We start from the raw sequence: 11,920 nt of genomic DNA on the forward strand, positions 1-11,920 counted from the left end.
AGAGTAAAAGTTTCTCCTGCAACCCGTTCCCTTTGTGCTAGATGAACGAACGTCTCTCCACATGCTCAGTTCTGAGAGATAAGTGTGTGTGAAAGCCGTCCTTCAACTAGATTGTTGGGAACACAAAGTTCCTTTTCAGTTGCAAACTACACTCCATACATATATATGGGGAGGTACTAGCTCCAACTCGGTTTTACAGTGAAAACTGCAGGAACTTCAAACCGGCACTAGGAAACACACTGAGAAACTAGAGTAAAAGTTTCTCCTGCAACCCGTTCCCTTTGTGCTAGATGAACGAACGTCTCTCCACATGCTCAGTTCTGAGAGATAAGTGTGTGTGAAAGCCGTCCTTCAACTAGATTGTTGGGAACACAAAGTTCCTTTTCAGTTGCAAACTACACTCCATACATATATATGGGGAGGTACTAGCTCCAACTCGGTTTTACAGTGAAAACTGCAGGAACTTCAAACCGGCACTAGGAAACACACTGAGAAACTAGAGTAAAAGTTTCTCCTGCAACCCGTTCCCTTTGTGCTAGATGAACGAACGTCTCTCCACATGCTCAGTTCTGAGAGATAAGTGTGTGTGAAAGCCGTCCTTCAACTAGATTGTTGGGAACACAAAGTTCCTTTTCAGTTGCAAACTACACTCCATACATATATATGGGGAGGTACTAGCTCCAACTCGGTTTTACAGTGAAAACTGCAGGAACTTCAAACCGGCACTAGGAAACACACTGAGAAACTAGAGTAAAAGTTTCTCCTGCAACCCGTTCCCTTTGTGCTAGATGAACGAACGTCTCTCCACATGCTCAGTTCTGAGAGATAAGTGTGTGTGAAAGCCGTCCTTCAACTAGATTGTTGGGAACACAAAGTTCCTTTTCAGTTGCAAACTACACTCCATACATATATATGGGGAGGTACTAGCTCCAACTCGGTTTTACAGTGAAAACTGCAGGAACTTCAAACCGGCACTAGGAAACACACTGAGAAACTAGAGTAAAAGTTTCTCCTGCAACCCGTTCCCTTTGTGCTAGATGAACGAACGTCTCTCCACATGCTCAGTTCTGAGAGATAAGTGTGTGTGAAAGCCGTCCTTCAACTAGATTGTTGGGAACACAAAGTTCCTTTTCAGTTGCAAACTACACTCCATACATATATATGGGGAGGTACTAGCTCCAACTCGGTTTTACAGTGAAAACTGCAGGAACTTCAAACCGGCACTAGGAAACACACTGAGAAACTAGAGTAAAAGTTTCTCCTGCAACCCGTTCCCTTTGTGCTAGATGAACGAACGTCTCTCCACATGCTCAGTTCTGAGAGATAAGTGTGTGTGAAAGCCGTCCTTCAACTAGATTGTTGGGAACACAAAGTTCCTTTTCAGTTGCAAACTACACTCCATACATATATATGGGGAGGTACTAGCTCCAACTCGGTTTTACAGTGAAAACTGCAGGAACTTCAAACCGGCACTAGGAAACACACTGAGAAACTAGAGTAAAAGTTTCTCCTGCAACCCGTTCCCTTTGTGCTAGATGAACGAACGTCTCTCCACATGCTCAGTTCTGAGAGATAAGTGTGTGTGAAAGCCGTCCTTCAACTAGATTGTTGGGAACACAAAGTTCCTTTTCAGTTGCAAACTACACTCCATACATATATATGGGGAGGTACTAGCTCCAACTCGGTTTTACAGTGAAAACTGCAGGAACTTCAAACCGGCACTAGGAAACACACTGAGAAACTAGAGTAAAAGTTTCTCCTGCAACCCGTTCCCTTTGTGCTAGATGAACGAACGTCTCTCCACATGCTCAGTTCTGAGAGATAAGTGTGTGTGAAAGCCGTCCTTCAACTAGATTGTTGGGAACACAAAGTTCCTTTTCAGTTGCAAACTACACTCCATACATATATATGGGGAGGTACTAGCTCCAACTCGGTTTTACAGTGAAAACTGCAGGAACTTCAAACCGGCACTAGGAAACACACTGAGAAACTAGAGTAAAAGTTTCTCCTGCAACCCGTTCCCTTTGTGCTAGATGAACGAACGTCTCTCCACATGCTCAGTTCTGAGAGATAAGTGTGTGTGAAAGCCGTCCTTCAACTAGATTGTTGGGAACACAAAGTTCCTTTTCAGTTGCAAACTACACTCCATACATATATATGGGGAGGTACTAGCTCCAACTCGGTTTTACAGTGAAAACTGCAGGAACTTCAAACCGGCACTAGGAAACACACTGAGAAACTAGAGTAAAAGTTTCTCCTGCAACCCGTTCCCTTTGTGCTAGATGAACGAACGTCTCTCCACATGCTCAGTTCTGAGAGATAAGTGTGTGTGAAAGCCGTCCTTCAACTAGATTGTTGGGAACACAAAGTTCCTTTTCAGTTGCAAACTACACTCCATACATATATATGGGGAGGTACTAGCTCCAACTCGGTTTTACAGTGAAAACTGCAGGAACTTCAAACCGGCACTAGGAAACACACTGAGAAACTAGAGTAAAAGTTTCTCCTGCAACCCGTTCCCTTTGTGCTAGATGAACGAACGTCTCTCCACATGCTCAGTTCTGAGAGATAAGTGTGTGTGAAAGCCGTCCTTCAACTAGATTGTTGGGAACACAAAGTTCCTTTTCAGTTGCAAACTACACTCCATACATATATATGGGGAGGTACTAGCTCCAACTCGGTTTTACAGTGAAAACTGCAGGAACTTCAAACCGGCACTAGGAAACACACTGAGAAACTAGAGTAAAAGTTTCTCCTGCAACCCGTTCCCTTTGTGCTAGATGAACGAACGTCTCTCCACATGCTCAGTTCTGAGAGATAAGTGTGTGTGAAAGCCGTCCTTCAACTAGATTGTTGGGAACACAAAGTTCCTTTTCAGTTGCAAACTACACTCCATACATATATATGGGGAGGTACTAGCTCCAACTCGGTTTTACAGTGAAAACTGCAGGAACTTCAAACCGGCACTAGGAAACACACTGAGAAACTAGAGTAAAAGTTTCTCCTGCAACCCGTTCCCTTTGTGCTAGATGAACGAACGTCTCTCCACATGCTCAGTTCTGAGAGATAAGTGTGTGTGAAAGCCGTCCTTCAACTAGATTGTTGGGAACACAAAGTTCCTTTTCAGTTGCAAACTACACTCCATACATATATATGGGGAGGTACTAGCTCCAACTCGGTTTTACAGTGAAAACTGCAGGAACTTCAAACCGGCACTAGGAAACACACTGAGAAACTAGAGTAAAAGTTTCTCCTGCAACCCGTTCCCTTTGTGCTAGATGAACGAACGTCTCTCCACATGCTCAGTTCTGAGAGATAAGTGTGTGTGAAAGCCGTCCTTCAACTAGATTGTTGGGAACACAAAGTTCCTTTTCAGTTGCAAACTACACTCCATACATATATATGGGGAGGTACTAGCTCCAACTCGGTTTTACAGTGAAAACTGCAGGAACTTCAAACCGGCACTAGGAAACACACTGAGAAACTAGAGTAAAAGTTTCTCCTGCAACCCGTTCCCTTTGTGCTAGATGAACGAACGTCTCTCCACATGCTCAGTTCTGAGAGATAAGTGTGTGTGAAAGCCGTCCTTCAACTAGATTGTTGGGAACACAAAGTTCCTTTTCAGTTGCAAACTACACTCCATACATATATATGGGGAGGTACTAGCTCCAACTCGGTTTTACAGTGAAAACTGCAGGAACTTCAAACCGGCACTAGGAAACACACTGAGAAACTAGAGTAAAAGTTTCTCCTGCAACCCGTTCCCTTTGTGCTAGATGAACGAACGTCTCTCCACATGCTCAGTTCTGAGAGATAAGTGTGTGTGAAAGCCGTCCTTCAACTAGATTGTTGGGAACACAAAGTTCCTTTTCAGTTGCAAACTACACTCCATACATATATATGGGGAGGTACTAGCTCCAACTCGGTTTTACAGTGAAAACTGCAGGAACTTCAAACCGGCACTAGGAAACACACTGAGAAACTAGAGTAAAAGTTTCTCCTGCAACCCGTTCCCTTTGTGCTAGATGAACGAACGTCTCTCCACATGCTCAGTTCTGAGAGATAAGTGTGTGTGAAAGCCGTCCTTCAACTAGATTGTTGGGAACACAAAGTTCCTTTTCAGTTGCAAACTACACTCCATACATATATATGGGGAGGTACTAGCTCCAACTCGGTTTTACAGTGAAAACTGCAGGAACTTCAAACCGGCACTAGGAAACACACTGAGAAACTAGAGTAAAAGTTTCTCCTGCAACCCGTTCACTTTGTGCTAGATGAACGAACGTCTCTCCACCTGCTCAGTTCTGAGAGATAAGTGTGTGTGAAAGCCGTCCTTCAACTAGATTGTTGGGAACACAAAGTTCCTTTTCAGTTGCAAACTACACTCCATACATATATATGGGGAGGTACTAGCTCCAACTCGGTTTTACAGTGAAAACTGCAGGAACTTCAAACCGGCACTAGGAAACACACTGAGAAACTAGAGTAAAAGTTTCTCCTGCAACCCGTTCCCTTTGTGCTAGATGAACGAACGTCTCTCCACATGCTCAGTTCTGAGAGATAAGTGTGTGTGAAAGCCGTCCTTCAACTAGATTGTTGGGAACACAAAGTTCCTTTTCAGTTGCAAACTACACTCCATACATATATATGGGGAGGTACTAGCTCCAACTCGGTTTTACAGTGAAAACTGCAGGAACTTCAAACCGGCACTAGGAAACACACTGAGAAACTAGAGTAAAAGTTTCTCCTGCAACCCGTTCCCTTTGTGCTAGATGAACGAACGTCTCTCCACATGCTCAGTTCTGAGAGATAAGTGTGTGTGAAAGCCGTCCTTCAACTAGATTGTTGGGAACACAAAGTTCCTTTTCAGTTGCAAACTACACTCCATACATATATATGGGGAGGTACTAGCTCCAACTCGGTTTTACAGTGAAAACTGCAGGAACTTCAAACCGGCACTAGGAAACACACTGAGAAACTAGAGTAAAAGTTTCTCCTGCAACCCGTTCCCTTTGTGCTAGATGAACGAACGTCTCTCCACATGCTCAGTTCTGAGAGATAAGTGTGTGTGAAAGCCGTCCTTCAACTAGATTGTTGGGAACACAAAGTTCCTTTTCAGTTGCAAACTACACTCCATACATATATATGGGGAGGTACTAGCTCCAACTCGGTTTTACAGTGAAAACTGCAGGAACTTCAAACCGGCACTAGGAAACACACTGAGATACTAGAGTAAAAGTTTCTCCTGCAACCCGTTCCCTTTGTGCTAGATGAACGAACGTCTCTCCACATGCTCAGTTCTGAGAGATAAGTGTGTGTGAAAGCCGTCCTTCAACTAGATTGTTGGGAACACAAAGTTCCTTTTCAGTTGCAAACTACACTCCATACATATATATGGGGAGGTACTAGCTCCAACTCGGTTTTACAGTGAAAACTGCAGGAACTTCAAACCGGCACTAGGAAACACACTGAGAAACTAGAGTAAAAGTTTCTCCTGCAACCCGTTCCCTTTGTGCTAGATGAACGAACGTCTCTCCACATGCTCAGTTCTGAGAGATAAGTGTGTGTGAAAGCCGTCCTTCAACTAGATTGTTGGGAACACAAAGTTCCTTTTCAGTTGCAAACTACACTCCATACATATATATGGGGAGGTACTAGCTCCAACTCGGTTTTACAGTGAAAACTGCAGGAACTTCAAACCGGCACTAGGAAACACACTGAGAAACTAGAGTAAAAGTTTCTCCTGCAACCCGTTCCCTTTGTGCTAGATGAACGAACGTCTCTCCACATGCTCAGTTCTGAGAGATAAGTGTGTGTGAAAGCCGTCCTTCAACTAGATTGTTGGGAACACAAAGTTCCTTTTCAGTTGCAAACTACACTCCATACATATATATGGGGAGGTACTAGCTCCAACTCGGTTTTACAGTGAAAACTGCAGGAACTTCAAACCGGCACTAGGAAACACACTGAGAAACTAGAGTAAAAGTTTCTCCTGCAACCCGTTCCCTTTGTGCTAGATGAACGAACGTCTCTCCACATGCTCAGTTCTGAGAGATAAGTGTGTGTGAAAGCCGTCCTTCAACTAGATTGTTGGGAACACAAAGTTCCTTTTCAGTTGCAAACTACACTCCATACATATATATGGGGAGGTACTAGCTCCAACTCGGTTTTACAGTGAAAACTGCAGGAACTTCAAACCGGCACTAGGAAACACACTGAGAAACTAGGGTAAAAGTTTCTCCTGCAACCCGTTCCCTTTGTGCTAGATGAACGAACGTCTCTCCACATGCTCAGTTCTGAGAGATAAGTGTGTGTGAAAGCCGTCCTTCAACTAGATTGTTGGGAACACAAAGTTCCTTTTCAGTTGCAAACTACACTCCATACATATATATGGGGAGGTACTAGCTCCAACTCGGTTTTACAGTGAAAACTGCAGGAACTTCAAACCGGCACTAGGAAACACACTGAGAAACTAGAGTAAAAGTTTCTCCTGCAACCCGTTCCCTTTGTGCTAGATGAACGAACGTCTCTCCACATGCTCAGTTCTGAGAGATAAGTGTGTGTGAAAGCCGTCCTTCAACTAGATTGTTGGGAACACAAAGTTCCTTTTCAGTTGCAAACTACACTCCATACATATATATGGGGAGGTACTAGCTCCAACTCGGTTTTACAGTGAAAACTGCAGGAACTTCATACCGGCACTAGGAAACACACTGAGAAACTAGAGTAAAAGTTTCTCCTTCAACCCGTTCCCTTTGTGCTAGATGAACGAACGTCTCTCCACTTGCTCAGTTCTGAGAGATAAGTGTGTGTGAAAGCCGTCCTTCAACTAGATTGTTGGGAACACAAAGTTCCTTTTCAGTTGCAAACTACACTCCATACATATATATGGGGAGGTACTAGCTCCAACTCGGTTTTACAGTGAAAACTGCAGGAAATTCAAACCGGCACTAGGAAACACACTGAGAAAGTAGAGTAAAAGTTTCTCCTGCAACCCGTTCCCTTTGTGCTAGATGAACGAACGTCTCTCCACATGCTCAGTTCTGAGAGATAAGTGTGTGTGAAAGCCGTCCTTCAACTAGATTGTTGGGAACACAAAGTTCCTTTTCAGTTGCAAACTACACTCCATACATATATATGGGGAGGTACTAGCTCCAACTCGGTTTTACAGTGAAAACTGCAGGAACTTCAAACCGGCACTAGGAAACACACTGAGAAACTAGAGTAAAAGTTTCTCCTGCAACCCGTTCCCTTTGTGCTAGATGAACGAACGTCTCTCCACATGCTCAGTTCTGAGAGATAAGTGTGTGTGAAAGCCGTCCTTCAACTAGATTGTTGGGAACACAAAGTTCCTTTTCAGTTGCAAACTACACTCCATACATATATATGGGGAGGTACTAGCTCCAACTCGGTTTTACAGTGAAAACTGCAGGAACTTCAAACCGGCACTAGGAAACACACTGAGAAACTAGAGTAAAAGTTTCTCCTGCAACCCGTTCCCTTTGTGCTAGATGAACGAACGTCTCTCCACATGCTCAGTTCTGAGAGATAAGTGTGTGTGAAAGCCGTCCTTCAACTAGATTGTTGGGAACACAAAGTTCCTTTTCAGTTGCAAACTACACTCCATACATATATATGGGGAGGTACTAGCTCCAACTCGGTTTTACAGTGAAAACTGCAGGAACTTCAAACCGGCACTAGGAAACACACTGAGAAACTAGAGTAAAAGTTTCTCCTGCAACCCGTTCCCTTTGTGCTAGATGAACGAACGTCTCTCCACATGCTCAGTTCTGAGAGATAAGTGTGTGTGAAAGCCGTCCTTCAACTAGATTGTTGGGAACACAAAGTTCCTTTTCAGTTGCAAACTACACTCCATACATATATATGGGGAGGTACTAGCTCCAACTCGGTTTTACAGTGAAAACTGCAGGAACTTCAAACCGGCACTAGGAAACACACTGAGATACTAGAGTAAAAGTTTCTCCTGCAACCCGTTCCCTTTGTGCTAGATGAACGAACGTCTCTCCACATGCTCAGTTCTGAGAGATAAGTGTGTGTGAAAGCCGTCCTTCAACTAGATTGTTGGGAACACAAAGTTCCTTTTCAGTTGCAAACTACACTCCATACATATATATGGGGAGGTACTAGCTCCAACTCGGTTTTACAGTGAAAACTGCAGGAACTTCAAACCGGCACTAGGAAACACACTGAGAAACTAGAGTAAAAGTTTCTCCTGCAACCCGTTCCCTTTGTGCTAGATGAACGAACGTCTCTCCACATGCTCAGTTCTGAGAGATAAGTGTGTGTGAAAGCCGTCCTTCAACTAGATTGTTGGGAACACAAAGTTCCTTTTCAGTTGCAAACTACACTCCATACATATATATGGGGAGGTACTAGCTCCAACTCGGTTTTACAGTGAAAACTGCAGGAACTTCAAACCGGCACTAGGAAACACACTGAGAAACTAGAGTAAAAGTTTCTCCTGCAACCCGTTCCCTTTGTGCTAGATGAACGAACGTCTCTCCACATGCTCAGTTCTGAGAGATAAGTGTGTGTGAAAGCCGTCCTTCAACTAGATTGTTGGGAACACAAAGTTCCTTTTCAGTTGCAAACTACACTCCATACATATATATGGGGAGGTACTAGCTCCAACTCGGTTTTACAGTGAAAACTGCAGGAACTTCAAACCGGCACTAGGAAACACACTGAGAAACTAGAGTAAAAGTTTCTCCTGCAACCCGTTCCCTTTGTGCTAGATGAACGAACGTCTCTCCACATGCTCAGTTCTGAGAGATAAGTGTGTGTGAAAGCCGTCCTTCAACTAGATTGTTGGGAACACAAAGTTCCTTTTCAGTTGCAAACTACACTCCATACATATATATGGGGAGGGTACTAGCTCCAACTCGGTTTTACAGTGAAAACTGCAGGAACTTCAAACCGGCACTAGGAAACACACTGAGAAACTAGGGTAAAAGTTTCTCCTGCAACCCGTTCCCTTTGTGCTAGATGAACGAACGTCTCTCCACATGCTCAGTTCTGAGAGATAAGTGTGTGTGAAAGCCGTCCTTCAACTAGATTGTTGGGAACACAAAGTTCCTTTTCAGTTGCAAACTACACTCCATACATATATATGGGGAGGTACTAGCTCCAACTCGGTTTTACAGTGAAAACTGCAGGAACTTCAAACCGGCACTAGGAAACACACTGAGAAACTAGAGTAAAAGTTTCTCCTGCAACCCGTTCCCTTTGTGCTAGATGAACGAACGTCTCTCCACATGCTCAGTTCTGAGAGATAACTGTGTGTGAAAGCCGTCCTTCAACTAGATTGTTGGGAACACAAAGTTCCTTTTCAGTTGCAAACTACACTCCATACATATATATGGGGAGGTACTAGCTCCAACTCGGTTTTACAGTGAAAACTGCAGGAACTTCATACCGGCACTAGGAAACACACTGAGAAACTAGAGTAAAAGTTTCTCCTTCAACCCGTTCCCTTTGTGCTAGATGAACGAACGTCTCTCCACTTGCTCAGTTCTGAGAGATAAGTGTGTGTGAAAGCCGTCCTTCAACTAGATTGTTGGGAACACAAAGTTCCTTTTCAGTTGCAAACTACACTCCATACATATATATGGGGAGGTACTAGCTCCAACTCGGTTTTACAGTGAAAACTGCAGGAAATTCAAACCGGCACTAGGAAACACACTGAGAAAGTAGAGTAAAAGTTTCTCCTGCAACCCGTTCCCTTTGTGCTAGATGAACGAACGTATCTCCACATGCTCAGTTCTGAGAGATAAGTGTGTGTGAAAGCCGTTCTTTCTACTAGATTGTTGGGAACACAAAGTTCCTTTTCAGTTGCAAACTACACTCCATACATATATATGGGGAGGTACTAGCTCCAACTCGGTTTTACAGTGAAAACTGCAGGAACTTCAAACCGGCACTAGGAAACACACTGAGAAAGTAGGGTAAAAGTTTCTCCTGCAACCCTTTCCCTTTGTGCTAGATGAACGAACGTCTCTCCACATGCTCAGTTCTGAGAGATAAGTGTGTGTGAAAGCCGTCCTTCAACTAGATTGTTGGGAACACAAAGTTCCTTTTCAGTTGCAAACTACACTCCATACATATATATGGGGAGGTACTAGCTCCAACTCGGTTTTACAGTGAAAACTGCAGGAACTTCAAACCGGCACTAGGAAACACACTGAGAAACTAGAGTAAAAGTTTCTCCTGCAACCCGTTCCCTTTGTGCTAGATGAACGAACGTCTCTCCACATGCTCAGTTCTGAGAGATAAGTGTGTGTGAAAGCCGTCCTTCAACTAGATTGTTGGGAACACAAAGTTCCTTTTCAGTTGCAAACAACACTCCATACATATATATGGGGAGGTACTAGCTCCAACTCGGTTTTACAGTGAAAACTGCAGGAACTTCAAAACGGCACTAGGAAACACACTGAGAAACTAGAGTAAAAGTTTCTCCTGCAACCCGTTCCCTTTGTGCTAGATGAACGAACGTCTCTCCACCTGCTCAGTTCTGAGAGATAAGTGTGTGTGAAAGCCGTCCTTCAACTAGATTGTTGGGAACACAAAGTTCCTTTTCAGTTGCAAACTACACTCCATACATATATATGGGGAGGTACTAGCTCCAACTCGGTTTTACAGTGAAAACTGCAGGAACTTCAAACCGGCACTAGGAAACACACTGAGAAACTAGAGTAAAAGTTTCTCCTGTAACACGTTCCCTTTGTGCTAGATGAACGAACGTCTCTCCACATGCTCAGTTCTGAGAGATAAGTGTGTGTGAAAGCCGTCCTTCAACTAGACTGTTGCGAACACAAAGTTCCTTTTCAGTTGCAAACTACACTCCATACTTATATATGGGGAGGTACTAGCTCCAACTCGGTTTTACAGTGAAAACTGCAGGAACTTCAAACCGGCACTAGGAAACACACTGAGAAAGTAGAGTAAAAATTTCTCCTGCAACCCGTTCCCTTTGTGCTAGATGAACGAACGTCTCTCCACTTGCTCAGTTCTGAGAGATAAGTGTGTGTGAAAGCCGTCCTTCAACTAGATTGTTGGGAACACAAAGTTCCTTTTCAGTTGCAAACTACACTCCATACATATACATGGGGAGGTACTAGCTCCAACTCGGTTTTACAGTGAAAACTGCAGGAACTTCAAACCGGCACTAGGAAACACACTGAGAAACTAGAGTAAAAGTTTCTCCTGCAACCCGTTCCCTTTGTGCTAGATGAACGAACGTCTCTCCACCTGCTCAGTTCTGAGAGATAAGTGTGTGTGAAAGCCGTCCTTCAACTAGATTGTTGGGAACACAAAGTTCCTTTTCAGTTGCAAACTACACTCCATACATATATATGGGGAGGTACTAGCTCCAACTCGGTTTTACAGTGAAAACTGCAGGAACTTCAAACCGGCACTAGGAAACACACTGAAAATCTAGAGTAAAAGTTTCCCCTGCAACCCGTTCCCTTTGTGCTAGATGAACGAACGTCTCTCCACATGCTCAGTTCTGAGAGATAAGTGTGTGTGAAAGCCGTCCTTCAACTAGATTGTTGGGAACACAAAGTTCCTTTTCAGTTGCAAACTACACTCCATACATATATATGGGGAGGTACTAGCTCCAACTCGGTTTTACAGTGAAAACTGCAGGAACTTCAAACCGGCACTAGGAAACACACTGAGAAACTAGAGTAAAAGTTTCTCCTGCAACCCGTTCCCTTTGTGCTAGATGAACGAACGTCTCTCCACATGCTCAGTTCTGAGAGATAAGTGTGTGTGAAAGCCGTCCTTCAACTAGATTGTTGGGAACACAAAGTTCCTTTTCAGTTGCAAACTACACTCCATACATATATATGGGGAGGTACTAGCTCCAACTCGGTTTTACAGTGAAAACTGCAGGAAC

This window comes from Camelus bactrianus, chromosome 3, assembly GCF_048773025.1.
Source record: "Camelus bactrianus isolate YW-2024 breed Bactrian camel chromosome 3, ASM4877302v1, whole genome shotgun sequence".
NCBI classification, from domain to species: Eukaryota; Metazoa; Chordata; class Mammalia; order Artiodactyla; family Camelidae; genus Camelus; species Camelus bactrianus.